At 45.6% G+C, this 25245-nt stretch overlaps 1 pseudogene; it reads right to left on the bottom strand.

Moving 5' to 3' along the window:
* Positions 1 to 11735: 11735 nt before the first annotated feature.
* On the bottom strand, positions 11736 to 18113 carry LOC143823816 (large ribosomal subunit protein eL24 pseudogene; annotated as a pseudogene).
* Between the last annotated feature and the right edge of the window lie 7132 nt (positions 18114 to 25245).

Genomic DNA, 25245 nt, shown 5'->3' with positions numbered 1-25245 from the left:
ATGAGGGCCTCTTGGCCTGCTAGGCTAGGCCTGCTGATGAGGTCCTTTTGGCCTGTAATAAGGGCCTCTTGGCCTGCTAGGCTGGGCCTGCTGACGAGAGCCTCCCGGCCTGCTGACTGCTCGTTAAGGACTGCTAAGGAGCCCTGTCAGCCCTGCTAATGAGCTGCTTAGCCCCCACCCACCTCACTTGATTTGTCTGCGAACTGCCGCCAAAGGCCACCTTAAGCTGCCGGGCCAGGGGAGGGGACCCTTTCAAGGCCCATTCTTAGGAATGGGCTTTGGAGCTAGTAACATTATAATGCTGCTGTGTAAGTTTGTGACTACTTTTTTAAAAACTTAGAAACAGTGTTGTAACCCGATCACCCTTTTAAAATAAAAACGGCAGATTTATCAGAATGGATGGAAGGAGAGGGAGGGAGGGGGAAGGGAGCGAGGATGGTGACATGGAAAGGGGCATTCCTAATCAACTCAAAATGGTGGGTATGGGGGGGAAACCCAATTGCATGCATTTCTGCATTGGGCAGCCCCAAATTAGATCCCATTAGACCCAAGATTCCTTTGCTGCAGCACAAGTGAGGGGGCAATTTTTTTTTGGAGGGGGGGGAAATTAACTCTTTAAAAATGAAAATCCAAATGATATCACTAGAGTGGAAACAGTCAGAAAGATGATAAAACTGTGATCCCTCTCATCCTAACTCTAACATATCCTAAATGACAGGAAATTAAGATAGAGTTTTAAGTCATGGACTTGCAAGTATTTAGAAATCCTCTATTACTGCATTCCAGTCTGTTGGGTTACTTTCTTGTGGTCTCAGTTACAAGTGCTCAAGATGGAGTTCAGATTAATGTGGATACTGCTTAGGAGTGTCTTGCAGTCATGGCCAAGAACTTCTTCCATATGCCCAGGGGGTTTATAATTTCCTCCCTGCCACTCTCTGTAAGATATTTTTTTCCAGATGCCTATTCAGACTGGAAATATCCAAATGCACATCCCTAATAGACTCAGACAACAAATCAGCAGCTATTCTTGATGAGTAGGGGATGTTGTGTGATGTGTATAATTGTCCTGATGTTAACATTTGTGATTATACACTTAAAGCACTTCTTAAATGAAGGCTGCTGCATTATAGGTCCCGTCTTGGCTGGGGAAGAGGGGCGAAGGTGAAACCTGGAGAGAAGGTGCTACACTGGAAGCTATCCAATAAGAAATAAACAGGAATGTGTGGCTCCACCACTATGGATATGTGTGGTCTCTACCATAGAACTACCTGCAAGCAGTAAAAGTTTCCAGATGTGGTTCTTTGCATGCACAGAATCCTATTACTGGGCCTGCACAGAGACAATGAAAAAAACCCCACAAAGTCATTACAAAGACATGCTTGATTAATCAAGCATCACTGAAACAGGGTGAAATCTTTTTGCAACTCAGTGTAGGGACAGCATCACAAACTTGCATTCTATTCTTAAATATTGTGACATTTTCTTATTTTTGAGATTGGCCTTTCATGCACTGGCGTTTCCCTGAGGGTTCATTCCACTCAGGTGTATTTTTCTCTTCTGCATGCCAACTCACTTTCACTTCACAAGTAAGTCAGACTTGTTTTCTTTCTGTTTTCAAAAGCAAAGGAAGAAAAAAGTCAGGACTCACAGACAAATTTGAACCAACAACCTTCTGATCCTTAGGGGGCAAAAGCAGACAGCAGCCTTTGGGAGCTGGGAGCTGGGAGCCTTCTCAACAGCAGGTTGTATGATGCACATGTTGGAAGGAATGGAGGGGGAAGCAGCTAGAGGAACCACATGAAAGACTTGTCTACAGTTCTGACATTCATGCTGAACCCAGATTTTCAGTAGATTGAAGGGGTGGGGTATAAAAAATTAAAATGCTTAAGCAATACTGGAGCTTAGACAACCATGAAGGCAGAAAAACCTTCTACTAGGATAGCTACCAAGAAGTGAAAGCAATTTGAAGAATCTCTCCTTACAAATTCAAAATGTACACCCTGCCTGAAACTGACCAATCGGCAGCACATGAAAAAAGAAAAAAATGGACAGGTTTTCCTCATTAGTAGGCAGAGTAATACTCTGTGATTTAGAGGAGAAATATCAGTGAAAGAAGAAATATGCAGAAACAGTGATAATTTAAATTAAGCTGTACATTGTTTCATCTGCCAAACTACATTTTGGGCTAGTTTTAAAATTAGTAGTAAAATCTTCACGTAACATTCTTTTCAGCACCATGACTCTATTTTAAAAATAAGCATTTATTTCTTTTATGCTTCCAAGTTTACATAGTTAAAAAGAGATGAGCTATCACAATAAAAAACTTTAACTCAGATCACACAGGCATATGTTGGTAGAACTTATAGTTGGTTGATATGTGAAATGGACTGAGAAATGGAATATTCACCCCATCAGGAGATGGCCTATTTTAGTGTGTTCTTGCTTGTAGCCTCCAATGGATAGTCAGTCCACTTATGTAGCAGCATAAAACAAGCAGTGTAAGGAAGAAGGAGGATATAAAACTAGTATAAAACTATTAATTACTTTAAAAAGTGTTTCCTGGAAAGGAAATTTCTCTCTTGAGTCAAAGAAACATTTGGCAGTTATTAGATTTCATTGTAACTTCTAGGCTCACCACCAGACACTGTGGTGTGAAGATGAAATATGTCTTGTTCCTACTTCTTCTGAAGCAAGAGAGGAAAACCTGATGTGTTGAAAGCTCAAGTCCAACGATAGAATGGAATATTTCACTTCTACAAAGTATGGTTTCGTTGTCAGTTGTGCTGTTACTATAACAAACTGTACCATTCACCGAAGACTTCTTTATTTCTTGGAAATGTGTGAAGCTTGCAGAAATGACTAAGAACTCTCGGACTGCCACCCAGCTCTGACAACACAATAAGAGAGCCTTACTAATGGCTGCCTGAAGCAGTTCCTCTCTGCCACCATAAAATCTTGTGTCCAAATATGAAAGAGATTTTTAAATGCAATACAGGTTTCCAGCCTCCTGCCATGATTATTAAGCATTGTTATTTATCAGTGTCCCTAGTCATTCTGCATATTGTCATCTACCAATAGGGAGTGGGTTTGGGAAACTTAAAGGTGTAATTGTTTTTATTGCTTTGCGTTGTTTATTTGTGTAGTTGAGTTGCCAATTTTCTCTTGGGAGGATGAAGCTGTGGGAGAGGGAGCTTGGACGTTATTGGTGAGGCTAGCCCTTGTGTCAGCCTTGCATGAATGATGGCATGTGCATCTGAGCACAAGACTGGTTTGTGTGCTTTCCCTGGGAACAGAAGGAAGCCTGCCTGTTGTTAGTTGAAGGTGGGTTTCTGGGGTTATATTAGTGTATTGCCTAATCAGTTTCAGCAAGAATAATCATGAGCTTCACATCATTACCTCAACAAACTCTTTTGCTGCTAATAACAAGTGAGTTCATTGAAAAAATCAACAGAGATGTTACACAAATGAGATTGGTGGCTGCAGAGTCTGACTCCTCAGATATACCTTTAGTTTCTTCCTTCTATATTCACCTATATTCACCCTAAAATGAATCTGTTTCTAGATCTTTTGCCATGCCATCCTAAGCAGAGTTTCGCCCTTCTAAATCCATTGGAGGAGGGTTGGCTCAGTTAATTACAGAGATCTAGGGGAAGATGTGTAGGTGGTATTCCAGACATTTACCAAGTAGTACACAGGTTCAATCCTTACAATGTTATTTATCTATTTATTTATTTATATACCACCCTCTGGGAGCTCGTTCCACCAGGTGGGGGCCAGAATGGAAAAAGCTCTGGCTCTGGTTGAGGTCAAGCAGGCTTCCTTGGGGCCAGGGACACCAGGAGGCTGGAGGTGATAGAGCGGTGTAGGCAGAGAGGCGACCCCTCAGGTATACTGGGCCCAGACCATGTACGGCCTTGAAGGTGATAACCAAAACCTTAAGCCTGATCCAGAATTCAGTTGGGAGCCAGCGCAGCTGTTGGAGGATAGGCTGGATGTGGGACCTCCAAGGTGTTGCTGTGAGGACCCTGGCAGCTGCATTCTGGACTAATTGTAGTTTCCGGATCAAGGATAAGGGCAGGCCAGCATAGAGTGAGTTACAGAAGTCCAGTCTAGAGGTGACCATTGCATGGATTACTGTGGCTAGGTGTTCTGGAGCCAAGTGGGGCGCTACTAGTTTGGCTTGGTGGAGGTGGTAAAATGCCAGCTGTGCTACTGTCGTGATCTGAGCCTCCATTGAGAGGGAGGCATCAAGTATCACTCCCAGGTTCCTGGTGGAGTGGGCCACTGTTAGCTACACTCCATCCAGATTGGACTACGCGCTTCCTCGCTTGGACCTTTCCTGCCCAGCCACAGGACCTCCGTCTCTGAAGGGTTGAGCTTCAGACGACTCTGCTTGAGCCACCCCGTCACCACTTCCAGGCAGCTGGCTAATGTTTCATGGGGAGAGTCAGGGTGGCCATCCATCAGGAGGAAGAGCTGGGTGTCATCAGCATATTGGTGGCAACCCAGCCCAAGCCTACACACCAGCTGGGCAAGAGGGCACATCAAGATGTTAAATAAAGTTGTTTTCTTGTTGTTGAATGTTCTGTGCATAGAATGACTGATCAACATCTGTAATTATTTGAAAAATAACATCGGTTCCACATAGTATATTTCTGATAAGGCACTGGAAGAGGAGAGTGTATCATGGCTTAAGTGCCACTCAGTGCTTAACACCCACTCAGGGTGGCTGTCCTGTGCCTGAGTGCCTCCTCCTCCAACTGGCTTGCTTGTCTGTCAAGCAGCCAGCCAATCACCTTCCGTCTCCCACTCTTGACCACTCCTCCTCCTTCCACTTCTCTCCAAGGCTTAGAGGATGAATGAGAACTGCCCCTGAAGGTGAATTCCCTTCCTGGGGGCCTCTAGTCTGCAGCATTTCCAGGTCCTGGGGGGAGAGGCCATTCACAGAGTTCTTCCACAACTTACAATATTTTACAACTTGTTATTTGGAGATCCTTCTTGCTTACTGTAAGTTGCTTAGCAACCTGCCTTACCATCAGTTGATAACAAAGTGGCTTACAGGATCTTAAAATATATATATTTAAAAGTTATGAGATTCCAGCATGCTGTCTTCACTCTTTACTTCAAAAAGCAAGGCCTTGTTCCTTTCAAGAGCAGAACAAAGCAATGTCATGAGTGAGATGACTTCTTAACAATGAAAATCTTAGACCTTGACATGTACTATCCATAACCTCTGAGCTACTGATGGTTGCTGAGCAATATACACCTCTCACGCTATTAATAAATCTCTATCTGTCAGCCTTGGTATTTATGATATTAGGACACATTGCCCTGTTGTGCAGAGTGAAGGCTAAATTCAGATGCCAGTTTCAAAGCTGGTGTAAAGTACACCTTGTGCCAGAACTTCTTGTGTGTATAAGCAATCACGTAACTGTCTTTCTCCGCATTATACAACATGTACACAAGAGCTTATCGTGCCATAGATATTCCTTATCTTTTATTTTGTTTATTGCTAACTAAGGCAGTTCAATTATATTTGAAACTCAAAATACCCCCTTGGGTTCAAAGGGACACAAAAGCTTAAAATTCTCTCTCTCTCAGTGTACTGGACTTAAAAAGTTAAACCTGAAACACCTCAGCCTCTCTGTGTCTTTTGCCACCTGTTACTCAGATGACTTTACTGACTTTACTTACACATGGCCACGTTGTGAAAAGTGTTATGATGTAACCAGTTGTGATTGTTCACATGTCCAAGTACCACTGCTACTATTAGAAGTAGTGATAAACATATGGATAATTGCAGAGAGCACTGTGTATGATTTAAATACCCATGAATGGTTTCACATTTAGGCAACCTGTGTGTCAGGATTAAACCAGGAGCGGAACTGTGTAATTTCATGTCATTTCCCTTGGTTTTTCTTTATGAAACACAGCTTAAAAAAAAAAGAGTGCAGCTTATGAGGCTATGATTTTATGGGACAAATTGTGCAGGGGGGTCAGGAATATGGACCTCAATTCTTCCTTCATTTTCCATCTTGATTGCTATTCACCAGCTACTTTTATGGTTTGTTAAATATCAAAGCCCAAACAGCTGCATCACCTCAATACCCAAACTCCATGCCAAGGACAAATAATTATTGGCCTTTCCCTTAAATCAGAGATGTAAATGATTGATGGCTCATATTCTACCATTGTGGTCAAGTCTGGAGCCTTCAGTCTAAGGAGCCTTCCTTCAGTTAAGAGGAGCTACTAATGTTGGCAGAAGGCTTCTACTCACATTTATTGAGTAAATGTGCTTGAGTATGGCTGGAGTATTTTTTAAAAGCATATTTTGATTACATTTCACAGAGGTGTCAAGGTCCCAATAAAAATGATCTACACCACTTTTGAATACAAAAGCTTCTCAAATAGTTGGCTTGGGAATGTTCATTTCCATTTTATAGGGATAGTGAACACTAAGGCCCACCCACAATCTCCAAGTGATATCCGATTGTTATTTGTTCAGGAGATCATTTACAGTACTGAAGTTTAGTCATTCACAGTGTTAAAGTAACAGTCTAGTGCCACAACTGTAGTTTGAATGCTTATAGATCACCTAAATGGGGGGGGGGACTTCTCAAAGGGTCTTGTTGGTTTCTACTATAAGGCCACCTATAATGATACCACTGATGCAGGGGAGTGGCTGGGACCTGCAGCCATAACTGTCTCAGGGTCATAGCCGGTCTGATTCTGCTGTGCCTGTGTACCTGGCATGGTTCCAAAGTGGCTTCCCTCACCTTGAGGGAAATTTCAAGGCCTAGGAGTCTGTCAAAGTACAACATTGCAAGTAAGAATTCTTTTAGAAGTCTGAAGTTCACATGAGATTAGAGAGATCAGACAAAATTACTTGTAAACCTGCAGTTTATATATTGCTACTTGCAAAATCATAAATCTGATGGTTCTTTAGTTTAGAAAAAAAGATGACTGACTGAAAGAGGACATAAAATGCAAAGTATTGAATTTTTCTTTCTCAAAATAAATAGCCATTCAAGGAAACTGAAGTTGGCAGGGTTTAAATATCCAGTGGAATTCAGCACTGGCTGCTTAAAGAATAAATAGCTTTATGGAGAATAGAGAAAGAATTCTGGAGAGAGACAGAGAGGAGAGTCCTAGCCATTTAACTAACTACCTGAAGGCAATCAGGGAGAAAGAATGCTCAACGGGGCAGGAAGCCTATCAGGACGCTGGAGGAGATTATTTGAAAAAGAACCCAATGTCCCCTGTAGGACTTTCTTCATATGCTGCTGAATCATGCGCACTGCAGATCTTGCATATTCCAGCAACAAAAAGGAAAGACTACTTTACCCAATGTATAATAACATTATACATTAACTTAAAAAATATACATGAATGATTTTTAATTACATTTCATTTTTTAAATATTAATATTAGGGCACAATTATGACCAAGCAAATATTTCTTAATATAATTTCAAAGCTACATTTGAAAAGTCAACATATGACAGAGAGTCAGGTCATGTTAGCCTGAGAAAAATGGACATGGACTAATCAGAATTAACACCAAAAGAAGCTACAGAGTGAACACATGAAGAGCCTTGCTGGATCAGGAAATTGTTAATCTATCCCTGTATATCACTTAGGGCCTTCCCCATCTTAGGGCCTTCCCCCTAGCACTGGTATTCAGAGATTGTTGTCTTTGAAGATGGAGTCCCTTTAGTTACCATGGCTAGTAGCCACTGATGGGCGTGTCCTCCATGTATCTGTCTAATCCTCTTTAAAGGCCATTATTATTATTATCTCCATCTACTTCCATACTTATTTCCATCATTACTTATTTCCATCTAATGGCAGTGAATTTCAGACTTTAATTATTTGTTCAGTAAAGAAGAATTGCTGTTCTCAAATCTACTGTCCATCTGTTTTCTTTGGGTATCCTCAAGTTTTAATATTTTTATAAATATTATATTTTATAAATATATTTATAAATATAAATTATATTTAATATAATTTTATAAACATCTAGCATATCCACCATCAGTCATTTTTTCTAAACTGTTAAGTCCCAGACTCCTTAGTTTTTCCTCTTAGGAAACGTGCTTCAGCCGCTAAATCATCTTGGTTACCTTCTTGTGCATTTTAGCTCTGAAGGCCAATTTGGTGATATGACAACCAGGACTATTCACAGTACTCCAAAGGAAGCCACAACATTCAAAAACTGCAATATTGCCATTTTTATTTTCAGTTCATTTCCTGATAATCCACAGCATGAATCTTAACTTTTCAAGGCATCTACACATTAACTTGACATTTTTGTTCAACTATGCACTACAAACTCAAGATCTCTTTTTACCTCAGTCTTTGTCAGCTTATATTTAAAGTTTCATACAATGTTTTGTTCTAACAATTTTGAACTACATTTGCCATGTTGTTGCCCTGTACTCTGTTGGAACGCTTGATAATCTGTCTTGGTTTCACCATCCTGATTAATCTGGGGCTATCAGCAACCTTGGTCACTATACTACAATTCCAAATAATTTACGAAGAAATTAGAATCATAGAGAATTAGAATTAGAGTCAAAGAGTTGGAAGGGATCTTCAGGGTCACCTAGTGCAACCCCCTGCACAATGCAGGAACTCAAAACAACCTGCCCACCCACTCGCAATCTGCACAGGGTTGTTGTGCAGATGAAACAGGAGACAAAAGAACCAGTTTCATCTGCAGAATAACGCTGTGCAGTAGGCCTCAAATCTTCAGAGAGTTGTAAAGAAGAAAGACACATGGCTTGGCTGTGTCTAACCCCCAGCCAGAGCAGTATTTTAAGTGAGAAGGGGCTTTTCTGTGGCCTCCCTGTCAACCAACTGTTTGGCAGAAGGGGAAAGTTCCCCACCCTCAAAAGGAATGCCCTCAGACTCCCCTGTGTTGCTCTTGGAAACGCCTCCCTCCCCTCAGTCAGGGGTTGTCAGAGGCTCCTTCGCAGCAGGCCTGAAGGGAGGGGAGGGAGAGCACTCACCAGCCTCCTGCCAGCTCTGTCAGGGTTATGAGGCAATTTACAGTTGGACATGACAGTTAGGACAGCCTTGAGGCGAAAAGGGCTGGCACAGCCAGTACAAACCTCCATTCTCATTCCCCTTGGCAGCCCTACTGACCTCCTCTCCCTGCGGTGGTCAGGAGCAGACTGACAGTGATGTCTCCTGATTGCCCTGGAACTCTGGCCTCTCTGCTTGTCAATCCGGGGCCAAGGGGCCAATCCGGGAGTTTTGATCATGGACTCAGCCCACCCCAACCCTCCTTACTGTTTTATTAAGAGGGACAGATGAGTCAATGGCAGATATGTGATGCAGGAAGCTGTAGAACTGTTCTACCACCACATACCCTTCCATCTTCCCTGGAAAAGGTAAGCAGGAGACTTCCTGCCAATGGCCCGTTATGTGCGGCCGCCGAAACAGCGATTTCAGGTCACATGGAAAACGTGGAGGGGGAAGACATGAAGCAAACCACTTACACACGGGACAGGATGCAATGGCGGCAAACCCCAGAGTAACCGATTATGCACGCGACTCCCGCGCCGCTTCTGGTTGTGCCCTGGTCGCCCGGAAGCTCCGTTTTTTATCACGTTATGCTGACGCGGCTTTTTCGGCGGCATGCACCAAGTCTGCAGCCAGTTGCAGCTGGCACCGTGCATTATCGATGATTTTAGGCGACGCCATTCCACCCCGAATGCGGACCTTCCCCTCTGTGCATAATGGGCCATTGTGAGAACTATTCATTTATTTCTACTCTCTGCTTCCCATTATTTAACCCCAAAAATCGATAACTGAAATGGCATGCAGTGTTACTCATCTAAGGCACCTGATAATGTAAGGGCTACTATCTGGTGAACATCAAGCACTTTTAAACCTCACTTATTTCAATGGGAGTGTTGTCAAATGTGCTTAAGGAGAGAAGAGCTGGATTTTTTATACCCTGCTTTTCTTTACCCAAAGGTGTTCCAAAGTGGCTTAAAACACTTTCCCCTTCCTCTCCCCACAGCAGACACCCTGTGAGGTCAGTGGGGCTGAGAGAACTCTGAGAGAAGTGACTAGCCCAAGGTCACCCAGCTGGCTGCATGTGGAGGCATGGAGGATCAAACCCTATTCTCCAGACTAGAGTCTGCCTCTATTTAACCACTCACTACACCATGCTGGCTCTCAACACTACCACTGAGAAAAATAAGACTTGAAAGTACTTCATTTGGCTGGATCATATGGATGTGCAAGGCAGGAGACAGACCTCGGGGAAATGGAATTTGTTACAAACAGTTCTCCATTATTATTTGTTTTCTCCTGTACCCTATCATTTGGATACACTGAGTTCCCTCATCTTTCTCATACACATGAGCAAAACAGTCTACATGTTGTTGAGATTTCAAGTTCTGTAAGCAAAGAACTCACATCATGAAAGAGGGAGCAGGAGGCGGGGGTGGGAGCAGCAGTAAAGTTTGACCAAGACACAAGGAAGCCATGAATTACTCTAGAGTCATAATTGTACTCTCTGTAGCAAATTGTACCTTTCATTTCCCAGAAAAATGGGAATAATGAATTAGAAGATTTCTTCCTATGAAGTGTGTGTGGTTCTTTTTTTCCTCTAGAGAAAAAATAGGATAAAATATATATTACAATCCTAAACAGATTAGGATTGTGCTAAATAGTACAATCCTTTCTAATTCCATTGACGTCAGTGGGCTAAGAAGGGTGTAACTCTCTTTAGGTCTGCACTGCTAGCCTGAAAACAAACCACATATTCAAGAGGGATTCATGCCAGACTTTAACTGCAAAAAAAAAAAGGCAAACAGATTTAATTGCCTGGTATGCAGACAGATCACTTAGATATGATCATGAAACATTCATAATATTCAAGAATGCCACAATATCATGAAAGATAGACCTCTCCATGGCTGTTAGCCCTGGCAGCACAGCATCTTTGAATTCAATGAGCCTCTGAATAGCAATGGCTAGGGCAAACAGCAGGGGTAGGCCATTGCTTTCATGCCCTGCATGTGAACTTCCTCACACCATCTGGCTAGCCACTGTGGGAACAGGATGCTGGACTAGATCAACCTTTGATCTGATCTAGCATGGCTCTTCTGCTGTTCTCGTATGTTTACCTTGTTCAAACATAAGCACACTAGAGTTGCACAAAGTAACTGCAAAAATGCTCCAGCAAAACAGGAGGGGGAGGAAAGCTAACTCTGTTTGAAGATGCATGTGAGATTTTGAACTAAACTGCTTGTAGAATATATTGGGACTGCATAATTTAAACTTTTTTGATATAGAATTTATATAGATATAGAAGTAGAAGATTTCTATCTTAGGCAGCTGGAAAATTTTATTGGGATCAGACTGTTAAACAGTCTCCTTTTCTCCTTCAGGGCAGCCCAGTTAAGTTGATGGGTAATAGGTCCAGAATAGACAAAAGGAAATACTTCTTTACTCAACCAGTAATTAGAGGAATTTATTCCTGTGATATCTTGATCACCCCCCTCCCCCACCAACAAGCTGGCTCAAAGCCATTTCCAACATAGGTAATTGATGTTACATAGTCCATAAAAATACAAATATTAATCCATAAATAATTAAGTTAGAAGTTTGTTTATATATTGCCTCTTCAGAGTCCTGCTCAAAAAAGCCATCAATTTCTTTTAAAAAATTTAATACAAATCAAGCATTTATTTGGCAAAACCAGAATACCCTGATTAGTTAGAGTTTTCCACCAATATGAGGAGCAGAAATTTTCACTGGTTTCACAATTTTCTTCTTTGGCACAGCTGACGGTGTCTTTGTTGTGGAAGGTGCTTTCTTAATAGTCACTTATTCCTTTTTGCTTCCTTGGCAGCTCTAATGGCATGCTTCCTTTGGGCCTTTCACACTTCAGGGTTTTGATTTCACTTAGCCATTATTTCAGCCAAAGGGGTCCCTGTGATCACTCTATGGCCATTGAGAGCACATGGTGTATGTTTCTTTTGCATCTCTTCTGACTGTCCTTTCTCCCACTTGTGTTGATACAGAATAGTCCAGTTGATCTGTTGAGTGTTTCTCTACAAGAGGACTGCTGACTCAAATTTTGCATTAAGAAACTGGAAACTGTTGCCATCTGTGTGTATGTAGTGGTGGCCACGGCCCAGGTAGATCCTTACCCATTGAAGCAGCACAACTCAGTCTTCCTAATGGTGGCAACTCCAGCCCATCAAATCTTTAAAATGTTAGCCATTAAAATGAGCCATTAAAATAAGGTGAGGAGCATAAAAGCACCACAAAACATCCATAAAACAGACTGGAAGCAGGTTATAAAACAAGTATAAAAATAAGAATGTGTAAAAACAGATATTTTGACCTGGTGTCTACAAAACTGCATGGTAGACATGGTAGACAAGCTTCAAGAGTGAGGGTATTCTAAGTATAAGGTACTGTGAGGACCCTGCTCCCTCTTCCAACTGAGACCTTTTAGATAGTATAGTTCCCCACATTTTGGACTTAGTTGTTATAGGCACCCCCTTTTACAGCCTAGATGCCAAGGGGATCTGAAATTTGGAGTCTCATAAAAGCACCTGGGTTCAGCCATGAGAAATTCTCAGATATAAAGAGAGAGGGTGTTACTGTAAGGACAGCAGAACAAGTACAATCTTCCCCATCTCAGTGGTATGTTGTTTTTAATAACAAAATATTTTTTTTGACATGGAAGACATCCTGACAAACCCCACTATCTTGACAAACTACAGAGGTGCCATCCTGGCTTCAGGACATTGCTGTTTCACTAATTCACTCCTGGTTTTTTCTTTTCCTTTATTCCTCAACCAGGAAGGGCACTTGTCATTAATTTGCCCTCCATCATGTTTCAGGAGTTATCTTGCCTTGCCCAAACTTTTGTCCATGCAGTTCTTGCTCACATGTTAATCATGTTGTCTCACTCAGGCTCTTTTTGCCCATAGACATTTTACATGCAATCACCTAATCAAGGTATTTTCCCCCAATATTTCTTGGCAAAGTTTGACAGCAGGTAACTTTAGGGCAGTCAGTGAAATTCAAACTTTGTGTTTTGACTTAATCCAAAGCAGGAGTGGCAAACCCCACTGACCTGGGGATCCATAAAAGAAGGACCCCATGCCCTAGCAAATTATCTCTCAGATCCCTGTCCAGGGTGTATTATGCATGGCAGGAAACCTTGCAAAAAGTTTGTCCAAAAGGACATTGTTTTTATTTCTGCACATTGCAGTGTTTTCACTGTGTTAAACTCAGCATCAGATTTCTGATTCTGCATGGCATCTCCCTCCATAGTGTCAACTGCATTTTTTTAGTGTAGCATTTAAAACTGGATTTGCAATTACTTTTCTTTTGTGACAATACTGAGTATGCTTTTCTCATGCATAAACATTAGAATGTTGGTCTCCTCCCCCTGTGACAACCCCTTTTCTTCCTGGAGTCCCTTGTCCACCAATAGGAGCTCAAGGTGCCTGCTGCTGATTCTCTGCCTCTGTCAGCGATCACGTGAACATGCATGCCATTTGCCCTGGCAACCACAGCAGTTGTGTTGCCATGTAAATTAGGATTACTCTTCTGTGGTATGCATCTCATTTTCTGATACAGCCTTCTGCGAACACTCCTGAGACTACAAAGCTCTACCTCTGATCAGTGACCGGGGGGGGGGGGGCATTAGAAAGTTCATCGGGCTGGCAAAGCGGAGAAGTCTGAAATGCCAGTTCTGTCTTGAATGAGGAAGCAGAGCTGCTTCAGGCTATGTACGGAGGCTTCTGTTTTGGCTTGCCAGTGATTGAAAAAAAAACTTCATGGGGTAAGGGATGGTATGGTGGGGGCTTTAAGTAAACATGGGAACCTGTGGTCTGCTGTAGTCTAGCCTTCTCACTCTCTATGAGGAACAGTATACTTCAGAGGGAGAAAGGTGGTAATTTTGGCATTCAGAAATCTGTGTGTCCCCACGGAAAAAGTCTCCGTGTTCATTAACTACAATTCCCATAAGGCCCTGCTACAGGAGTGTGCCAGAGTGGCAGTCAGGTGGCACTGTAGCACAACAGAGGAAGTTTCCTCTTCCTCAGTTACAGTCAGAATGGTTTCAAATGCCTAATTGCTGAATGCCCCCCCCCCAGTATCAGAGCACATAAACGGGAATATTTTAAAAATGTCTTTTTAAAGGATTGTTGTTCTTCTTCTTCATCTTCTTCATTCATAATATCCCCAGATTTCTGCATAGCAGAACTCTGTTTTCCTTCTGAGAACCTCTGCTGCACTTTGTAGGTTTTTTCCTCCTTGGTTTTTGAGCTCCTTGATTTGCTCCCTGGGCCTAGGGAACACTTTAGAAGTAGATTTTCCTGTTTTGCACAGGAAAATCCAGCCGTGAAAGCACATTGAAAGTGCATTATCTATTGTATGCAGACTAGGCCCAGGTCTTCAGCTGCTTCTGTTCCTGGAGCTCTGCAGACCTCAAGCCCAGGATTTAAGGCTATATGTCCCTTCCCTATTTACCTATTTGTGTTTATGTTTGCTCTCACTCTCTTTCTTCATAAGTTTATTTTTGGGTACCACTTCTGAGATCTACCCTGGTATACAGAGTTTATAAGATCTTGTGTTATTCCTTTTTGGAACCCTTTTAAAGCTAACTTCTCCTTCCATGGGCACACAGTGTCAGCAATGAAAATATCCTGCTTTTAGTTATCACCACCTTATCTCTGAAGGCAGGACATAGAAAGCAAGACTGTATGACCACTTGTATGATAATATCTTACATCTGTTACTTGCACAAGTAGGGGACCAGAATGAGTCCATTACTCATAGGGATCACACAAAGTAAAAGAGCTGATTCCTGAACGCTGCCTGTGCAAAAATGGTAAATCAACAATGATTTTTGAAAAAATGATCCCTAGGACTGCTGGATCTCGTGTTGTCACATCAGGTATAAATATTCACTCTCCGTGGTGTTCCCTACAGTACTTATGACACAGAGTCAAATGATTTCATGACATGCTTTTTGTACCTCTTGTTCTCGTGTGTGCTTTCTAAAGATAGGCCTAAAAAGTCAGAGAACACCATGAGAATTATGGGTTTCTATCCCCCTATTGTACTTTATAATAATTATAATTATTGTAAATACTGTCCCAGACACTATAATTTTCCACTCTCCATTGGGTCCTTTTTGCATTTTCTTTTTTTTTATGATTGTTTTCTAAGAACATTTCTATATGTCACCTTATGCATGTTTAAAATAGGAGCTAAATCCAACATAAAAGAGTGGGCAGAGGGTTCTTAAGTAAAATAAAGTAAGAACTGGGCAAGTTTGCCAGCCTGGGAATCATGAAATCATGAGGCATTAGTTCTAGTTCTCAGTTGTCAATGAGCTATAAGTGCAGTAAGACCCTTTTGGAGTTGTGCTCTCTCTCTCTCTCTCTCTCTCTCTCCCCCCCTCCCCCAATAGCTATTCAGAAGTCCTTCAGTGAACTTGTAGTTTTTGCCAACAATAGTTTTTCCTCCTATATGTGAAACCGCTTAAGAGTTTAATTGTCACTGGCCTCTCTCCGAAAAACCTGGGAACTGTAGTGTTGTGAAAAGGCTGAGAATTTATGAGGCTGGGGACTTACCTCGGCCCCAGAGCCTCTATTGACGAGGCGGCGGGGGCGGGGCGGCAGAGGACGCTATGCGTCCCAAGGGTGGGGGGGGGAAGAGAGGAGGAGCAAGGCGTGCTTGGGCTTGCCAACGCCGGCGTGCTCGTCGCGCCTATTTAAGGCGCGGCGGGTGTCGGCCCGCCCTCTTTCCCCCCGTCTTGGAGCCAAGTCGGCGAGCGATTGGCTCGCTGCGGGAACGGGTGAGCACGTGGCGGGCTCGAGGACAGGACGCAGACTTTGTGCTGCTTCTCGGCCTTCTAGCCAGCCACGTAGGGAAAGGGCCCGCTTGACTCCTGAGCTGTTTCCCTCTGGCTCCGGAGTCAGCACAGTAAAAAAAAAAAAACAACCTGGGAGGTTTGTCCCGCGGTGAAGCGCCGAAGCGGGGGATGGCTTCCCGAAAAAGGGGGCGGGGGCCCAATTCAGGCGAGGAGGGAGCGGGGGCCAGCCCCATGGGGGGGATACGCCTGAGGCGGGCTCAGGGTGGCGGCGGGCCACCCGGGAAAGCGCCAAACGGGTGTGGGAGAGATGGGCCCCAGCAGGGTGCAGGGCAGCTTCATCTCTCGCGGGGACTGCCAATGTAGGCCAGTTGAGGGCGGGGCCCAGCTCAGCAGGGGGCAGGGAGGCCAGCGGCCGGAAGCCCCAGGCCCAGAGTGGGTGACTTGCCTGCAACCAGTGTAGAAGCAGAGGCTGCCCATAGCCAGGCTGAAAGGCCTCGGGGGCACTCAGCAAAGAGGAGCAACAGGGCCAGGGCCCCCAGGGCAAGCACCAGGGGCAGCAGGCCCAGCTTGCAAGGGCGCAGAAGCAGGGGATCCCAAGGTGGTGGCCAGGGGAATGGAAGAGGCAGAGCCAGGCCTCAGTCTGCATTGGAGATGGCTATGGGGATTTCTTCTACAAGTGAGTCCTCCACAGAGAGCCAGTTAGGGGGGCGGAATGAGAGAAGGGCCTCCCCGGGAGAGGGTGCATCGGCGTACTGGCAAGGATATGCCCAGGCTGTAGCTCAATTTTCAGGGGCTGGGGCCAGGCAAGGCCGGAATACCAGCGCCAACTCTTCTACCGAACCTGGGGTTAGGACCAGCTCCTGCAGCAGTGAGTCCCTCAGGTTGGGACATAGGAAGAGAGGACGGAAGTCCGGACGCAGGCGGCGCCGGGCCTGGCATCATTCAAGTTCCTCGGGAGGGTCCTCCTCGAGTGATGGGTTAGAAGATGCTCACAAGGCAGGTTGCTATTGGCTAGAGGGGGCTTTCGTGCTGGGTTTGCCCGCATGGCTCCACAAAAGGGGCAAGGCAGCCAAGCGGCTGATTGAATCTGGAGAGGTGGTTGGCGCCATTAGAGAGCCGCCGGCCAAATACACAGATTCTGATGCTCCCCCTGGCATCCACTTAACCAAGAAAGTGAGAGAACGTGCTCTTGAGGGGTATTTCATTGACATGTTTGATTTTGTACGGATAGGAAAGAGGGGGGGGGAGACACAGGGAAGAGACGTGACAAACAGAAAGTTGATCAGCCAAAATGCGATAGAACCTTTAACAATTGGTTGCGAGGGTTCGCCGAATTTATGGCATTAATTGCGGCCGCGTACCCGGAAAGGGGATGGTATCTGGCTTGATACCTTGCCCACGTGCTAGAGGCCAGAGAGCATGGGGGGGAGGACGCTGCCCTAGATTACGACCACGATTTCAGGGAGGTAGCCTCCTACAATTCATCAGCCAGGTGGGATCTTAAACATCATGACACCTGGCTGGTGAAGGTTGGCCCCAGCGTAAAAGCCCACAGGGAGAGGGAAAAATGGGGGGTGCCGGGGCGGCGGTCTTCCGCCCTTCCCTGTTGGGATTATAACCGGAAAATCTGCAGGCGGCAGCCATGTCGATACAGCCACACCTGTGAGGTGTGTGGGGGCAGCCACATGGCCCTAGCCTGCCCCAGAGGCAGGGGGGGGGCTCCGCAGCCCTTTCAAGGGGCCTGGTCTTCCAACAAGAAGGATGGGGGACCGGGACAAAGTGGCCCTTCTTCCACTGGAAAATCTGCTTGAAGCTACCCCGGCGGAGTTGCTGTGCTTGGCACGGTCGCCGGTCAAGGTGGATGTGCTGAGAGCGGTGCTTACCAGGTATCCTGATCAGGGTGCAGCCCAATATCTATTAAAGGGGTTTACCAGGGGTTTTCATATTCCCTTTACAGGTGAGCGGAGGGCTACGGTCTGTTTGAATCTCAAGTCAGCCAGGGAGGCCCCGTAGGTAGTGAGGGAGAAGATTGACAAGTAGATGGCAGCTGGGCGCATAGCGGGCCCCTTTGCTAGGCCCCCCTTCAGCAATCTCAGGGTGTCCCCCTTGGGGGTGGTCCCGAAAAAGGCAGCAGGCCAATTTCGGTTGATTCATCACCTGTCTTACCCGCGGGGAGCTTCCGTGAATGATAGTATCGCACCAGAACTCTGCACGGTGCAATATACTTCATTTGACAAGGCAGTAGCCATAGTTAGGGCGTGCGGCCCTGGGGCCCTCATGGCAAAATGTGATGTCCAGTCAGCCTTTCGGCTTTTACCTGTACACCTAGAGGATTTTAACTTGTTGGGCTTCAAGTTTGAGGGTGAATGGTATGTGGACAAGGCTATGCCTATGGGCTGCGCAACAGCTTGCGCAGCCTTCGAGACTTTTAGCACATTTCTGGAGTGGGCAGTCAAGGACGCAGGGCTCTTTTGGGAAGCCACCCATTATCTTAATTACTTCCTTTTTGTGGGGCCCTGGGGGTCCCAGCTGTGCGCCGACAGGTTGGCGCAGTTTCAACTTTTAGCCCACGAGCTGGGGGTGCCGTTGGCACCGGACAAAACTGAGGGGCCGGCATCTACCCTCACGTTCTTGGGCATACAGCTGTATTCCGTTCGGGGGACTTCCAGTTAGCCAGGCGATAAGCTGGCTACACTGGGGGTACTTTTGCAGGATGCCCTGGGTAAGGCAAAGGTTACGCTTAAGGAGCTGCAGGTATTGCTAGGCCATTTAAACTTTGCTTGCCGAGTGGTCACAGCGGGCAGGGCATTCTGTGCCCAGCTGGCTCGGGCAACTGCCGGGGCCAGGGGTCCGCAGCACCATATTCGGCTCACACATGGGCTGAAGGCAGACCTCAGAGTGTGGCAACGATTCTTAACTCACTTCAACGGGGTGGCCATATGGCAGACGCCTTTAGAGGTGGGAAACTCATTGCAGGTGCACTCAGATGCATCAGGCAGTTTAGGGTTTGGCCTCTTTTATGATAACAAGTGGTGCGCACAAAGATGGCCAGAGGCATGGGGAGCTGAGGTCAGGAGGGATTTGACATTTTTAGAGTTGTTTCCAATTTTGGTGGCAGTGGTCCTCTGGAAGGACGATTTCGCCAACAAAAAGGTTTTATTCTGGTGCGACAACAAAGCCGTGGTGCAGGTTGTCAACAAACAGAGCTCCAAGTCAGCACGGGTGATGGGTCTGGTCCGGCGCCTCGTTTTAACCTGTCTAGAATGTAACATTAAGTTCAATGCCTGACATGTTGGTGGGGTGCAGAATGAATTGGCAGATGCTCTATCTCGTCTTCAGTTCGACAGGTTTTTGAGGCTCACCCCCGGGGCCAAAAAGGAGCCGGAGGAATTCCCAACCGACCTGTGGGGGCTTGGCGAAGGATGATACTGCAGGCAGTTCTGGGCTCGATGGCTTCCTCCATGCGCTGGGCCTATGAAGGGGCAGCAAGAGACTTCCTGGCATTTGCCAAGGCCTGTGGTCACTGCTCCTCCTGGCTCATGAGGCAGCCTGTGCTCCTGCGATATTTGACCCACTTGCGAGACAGAGGGGTAGCCCCAGGCATGATGAGAGTTCACCTGTCCAGCCTCTCCTTTTTCAGCAAAGTCCTCGGATCATGGGATCCGGGTTCTTCCTTTCTGGCCCGTAGAGCCGTGGAGGGGTGGAGGCAGAGGGACAGGAGGCTGCCTATCACACCTGGGTTATTGCGCCAGTTGGTCCAACAAATTCCAAGGGTTTGCTTCAACAAATTTGAAGCCGTTTTAGCTAAAGCGGTATTTACGTTCACCTTCTTTGGGGCCTTCCGTGGCAGTGAGCTCTTGGCGCCCACACGCTCAGCCTACACGGGCTCAGCCATGGCCATCGGTGACCTGACGATGGCCAGGGGGCACCTGGTACTCTCAATTAGGCGCTCCAAAACGGACCAGTTGGGGAGAGGCTCCAGCATCACCTTACACAGGTCACGGCACAAAGAAGTCTGCCCAGTGCGCAGCATGTTGGCTTATTTGTCAGTACGCCCTAAGGGGCCTGAATGCCTGTTTGTACGTAAAGATGGCTCAAGTTTTTCAAAGTATCAATTTGGGGCTGTTTTGAGGAGCTGCCTGCGGAGGGTGGGAGTACACACAAGGTTGTACAGTGCGCACTCGTTTCGCATTGGGGCGGCCACCCAGGCACACAGGCAAGGGGCTTCCCCTTGGCAGATCATGAGGCTGGGCAGGTGGAAGTCTGGGGTGTATAAGGGCTACGTTCGTCCAGTGCAGCGCAGTAACCTCTGACTTGTTTCAGGACGGCTGTTACCTCACCCGCTGGTGTTGATCGTGGGCCACAGTTATGTGTACTGGGCACAGCGCTACGCAGAGGAATCCGGTTGGATTGAACAGTTGGGCCTGGAAGATCAGTTGGCACTTCATTGGTGAGGCTATCGTGGTATGCGGTGGCCTGCATTACGGAACATTGTTTACAGTACAGTTCGTGAGTTCAGGACTCCCGCAGTTGTTATTGTTCACCTGGGAGGTAATGACTTGCCCATAACAAAGGGCGTGCAGTTGATCAAGAACATCTCCCACGACCTTGAGGCCTTCCATCGGCATTTTCCAAGGACCCAATTCATCTGGTCAAGTATTGTGGAGCAGCTAGCCTGGCGAGGGGCCCTTCATATTGGGCGTGTGAACAAGACTGTGCGGAAGATCAACAAGGCAGTGGCCAGGGCAGTGGGTCTGTGGGGATGTTTGGTGGTGGACCATGGGGACATTACGGGTTTGCGGCCTGAGTTTTATAGGCCGGGTGGCGTGCATTTAAATGCAGAAGGGATGGATAGATGCGGGAATTCTGGCCACGCTTCAGGTTTGGTTGAGGTGCGGGCAGTTGGCGGGAACGAGGCCTTGAAAGGCCTGCGTTCTGGTGGCGAAAATGGCATGGTGAAGGAGCCTCTGAGAAGGGTTCAATGAAGGCATCGGACTTGGTAAGTGGGACCTCGGGCCTGAGGCGGCTTGAAGCGAGCTAGGCTAACCCGCAAGGGATGGCTGGATGCTCGCTGAGCCAGGTGGCCTATGTGTCAGAGGAGGTCTGCGCCTCTCTCTGGCACATTAGGTTGGAACACCTCCCAGTGAGAGGTTCATCACTCTAGGGTGACCTGCCTCCCAGGGAAGGGGGCAAGAGGTGCGCCCTATGAGCAATGAGCCAGAAAGTTGCGGTTAGACCGCTGGGTTAGGCTCCTTCAACCATGACCATTCTGTTGCCAACCAGCCTTGTGATAAAAAATAAAAGCTGTGGCCATGTTTTGAAGCCATCTAAGTGTCAGTGTCCTCCTTCCGCCCCATCAGACACGCCTGCAAGTCAAATAGCTTTACATAGTATTACAAATTCAAGTGTTCCTTAGCTAGGACCCAACATGACAACAGGCTTATATTTTACATTTCTAGTGTTGAAGTAATGCACTTCACTGAAAAACTACAAAAACTGTAGAAAGATGGAACACTATGTCAAGGCATTATGGGTAACAGGATCACTGCTTCCTCTTCTAAATTTTTCTATTTAGGGCATGTCTAGCTGTCCTTTATTTATAAAAGTATGTTCTGCCCCTTGACAGTCCACAGGAAGCTAAACACAGTCTAAAATCGACAGAGTAATTATCATCATCAGCTTTGCGCCTGCCGATTGGCCCAGCCAATGGTCTGTCCGGAGGAAGGGGCCAATCGGCACCCTTCCTCATCCCGGACAGAGCCTGCCCTAACTCCTCCCCCTAAGCCCTTACGGCTTTATTCAGTCCGTGGCGCCCACGGCACTGTGGGCTGTGTAAAGACATGAATCCACTGAGAGAGGTCATCAGGAAGTATCAGCTGTAGCATCGCCACTATATGTGGATGACACTCAGCTATACCTTTCTTTTCCACTTAATTCCAAAGATGCTGTTGATGTTCTGAACCAGTGCTTGGAGTCATTTGGGCTGGATGAGTGTGAACAATCTGAAACTTAATCCTGACATAGCAGGTATTCTTCAAGTTAGTAGAAAGACACATTGGGGACCTGAGCTCTCTCCTGTTTTGGATTCAGTTATTGTACTCTTGAAAGGTCAGGTTCACAGGTTGGAATGCTATTTGACAGAGCAGTCACCTTAGAAAACTGGTGGCTGAGTTGGCTTGGAGTACTTTTGCCCATCTTCAGCTGGCAGTCAGTTATGTCTGTTCCTTGTCCAGTCAGACCTAGCCACAGTGTTTGATTCCTTACTTATATCTAGATTGGTCTATTGAAAAATTCTGTACTTGAGGATTCTTTTGAAGAGTGTTCGGAAGCTGAAGCTAGTGAAGCATTCTATGGCTAGAGTGCCATCTACAAGAAGCATGTGACCACAACTCTAACTGCTGATCAACTCCCAAGCTCAACTGAAGGTCTTGTTTTTGTCCTTTAAATCTCCCAGACCCCCACCCCAAAAAGTACAGTATGTACATTCTTAGATTTAAGCAAATACTGGTACTGAATTAGAATTAATGCAAATGACATCTGATGTATTTTTTTAAAAGCTTGCTTTTTATGTTCTTGCAGAAGCCAGGTTAATACAGAAGGCAGTTAAGGGTATCAGAAGTCATCTACAAAGTATCCATTGGTTTTCATAACTGTCCAAGTTTTTTCCTCTTAATTTGGATCTAGTGCATACACACACATACTTGTGTGTACACACACAAACGGACACCCACTCATTTCTGCAAGTACAATAAGTGACAGTTTTGAATTTGAGGAACTCAAATAACAGGAAGGAAGCTGATAATTGAAGTTGTATTGTATTGCTTCTTACCAGAGTTCTGTTGCCAGCTAACAGTAGCCTTAATGTTCATTCATGCATAAAGGAAAGTGTATGGTTCAGTAGTGCCTGAATGTTACAGTTTCAAACTGCAAGTGGGTTGCCCCTTGATGTAGCAATAACTCTGAGGAGGGAGGGGGGAGGAGTAATGTATCTTTATAATTTTTGGTTTACACTGTAAGCCTCAAGAGGTTGATACACTGTATAATTCTGTACCATAATTTGTTCATGAAATGCCTTTACATTATCTTGTGATGCTGTGGTAAGATCACAGCTCACTCATTACTTCTATACATGTCATTATATGAGACAATAAAAGAAAATGAGGCACTTCTGAGTATACCTTTTAAGGCCTGTGTGATCATTTTGACAAGAAATTGACCTCCAGCCTATATCATTTTTACTGGCATGGAAAGTGAAACAGGATGATGGACTAGATCAGACACACACACACACACACACACACACACACACATATATATATATATACACACACACACACACACACAACCAAACAAACCTTGTTAAACATTTATCGGTGATATGACCATATATGTCAACTTGCCTCCTGTCCCAAAATGGCCAATGATGGGCCTGGAGGGAACAGGAAGGGGGAGGCAGGTGGATGTGTACACAGCTATGCTTCCCAAACATTTTTCTGCACGATTGCACCACTTCTAGGGCAGAGTCTGCACTTACTTTCTTTATTCCATTGTCAATCCTGTTGAGTTCAGATCGCTTTGAACTCGAGTCTTTCTCTTCCCCCCTCTCCATTATTTATTTATTTATTTATTTATTTGTTTGTTTGTTTGTTTGTTTGTTTGTTTATTTATTAATTACCCACCACACTCGGTACACCGGCTTGTTGTGGGTAACAACATAAAAACCCTACAACAATAAAACCCCATTAAAACCCCATTAAAACAATACAGAACAGTACAAAACCCCAACATGGTAATAAAAACAATTTTTCCTCATGATGGTACACCTGCCACTGGGCAGCAGAGGGCTGTGTCAAGCGATCATCACCCAAGATGTTCTAATGGGTGGAGTACTTTCCTGAGGGGGGCCAGACCAGATCTGCCTCCTACACTGGCCTCAATTATAGACATGGCAGAAAAGCTCCATCTTACAGGCCCTGTGAAAAGTTGACAGCTCATGCAAAGCCTGTAGCTCTCCGGGGAGCTCATTCCACCAGATAGGGACCAGGACTGAAAAGACCCTGGCGCTGGTCGAGGCCCAGTGAGCTGGGAATGACCAATAAGTTGGTATCCACAGAGTGCAAAGTCCTGCGGGGGACATAGGGTGACAAACATGGATCCCAGACCACGAAGGGCCGTAAAGGTCAAAACCAAAACTCTGAACTGGATCCAGGTTGCAACTGGCAACCAATGCAGCTGCCTCAGCACAGGCTGGATATGGGCCCTCCAAGATGTTCCTATGAGAATCCTAGCAGCTGCATTCTCACCAGTTGCAATTTCCAGGTCAGGTTCTGTAATTTGCTCTTCACAGGGCTTCCCTTGTCCTTGACATGGAAATTACAACTGGTGCAAAATGCAACTGCTAGGGTTCTCTCAGGAACATTGTGGAGGACCCATATCCAGCTGGTGTTGTAGCAGCTGCATTGTTTGCTAGTTGTTTACCAGATCTAGTTAAATCACTGGTATTAACTTGCAAGGCCATCCGCAGTCTGGGCCCAATGAATATGAATGTTTGACTTCCTGTGCCACTGCAGGGCCTTGTGTTCTGTATATACAAGTAAGTTGGTGATCCCTGGCCCTTGGGAGGTTCACCAGACCTCAATTAGGGCCAGGGCCTTTTTGGTTCTGGCCCCTGCCTGGTGTAATGAGCTCCAGGAAGATCTGAGGGCTGTGCCAGAGCTTCTCTAGTTCCACAAGGCCTGCAAGAAGGAGCTCTTCCACCAGGCATTTGGTTGAGGCCACGCTGAGGAAGATCTGGCCCATCCTCTGGTGTCTTGTGTTTCTGCATTCTGATTTACATCCCCTGGGTACATGGAAGTATTCTGGTGGCTTGGTAAAGTGTGTGTGTGTGTGTGTGGGGGGGGGTTCTGGAAGGTGAGTTGAGGTAGGTGGGAGGACATTTTTATTGTTGATTTTACTGTTTTGATTTTGTTCTATGCCTCCGTGGGCTAGCAGTGCTAGGAACGGCAGCCAAAAAGTCAAGCAAATATACAAATAATGAGTTCTACATCTGGGTCACAAAAAAGAGCAGTATGCATACTGGATGAGAGAGAAACTTCTGGGGAGCAGTGCCTGTGAACGTGATCTTGGGGTACTTGTGGACTATAAGCTAAATATGAGCAGACAGTGTGATGCAGTGGTAAAGAAGGCCATTACAGTCTTGGCCTGTATCAATCGAGACATCACATCAAAATCAGAAGATGTCATAGTCCCACTGTATACTGCATTATTCAGACCCCACCTGAAGTACTGTGTGCATTTCTGGAGGCCTCACTTAAAAAAGGATGTGGACAAAATTGAGAGGGTTTAGAGGAGAGTGACAAGAATGATCCATGGCCCGGGGAC

Source organism: Paroedura picta, chromosome 1 (assembly GCF_049243985.1).
Source record: "Paroedura picta isolate Pp20150507F chromosome 1, Ppicta_v3.0, whole genome shotgun sequence".
NCBI lineage: Eukaryota > Metazoa > Chordata > Lepidosauria > Squamata > Gekkonidae > Paroedura > Paroedura picta.
Note: the sequence above shows the minus strand (reverse complement) of the source record. Positions and strands in the feature narration are given on the sequence as shown.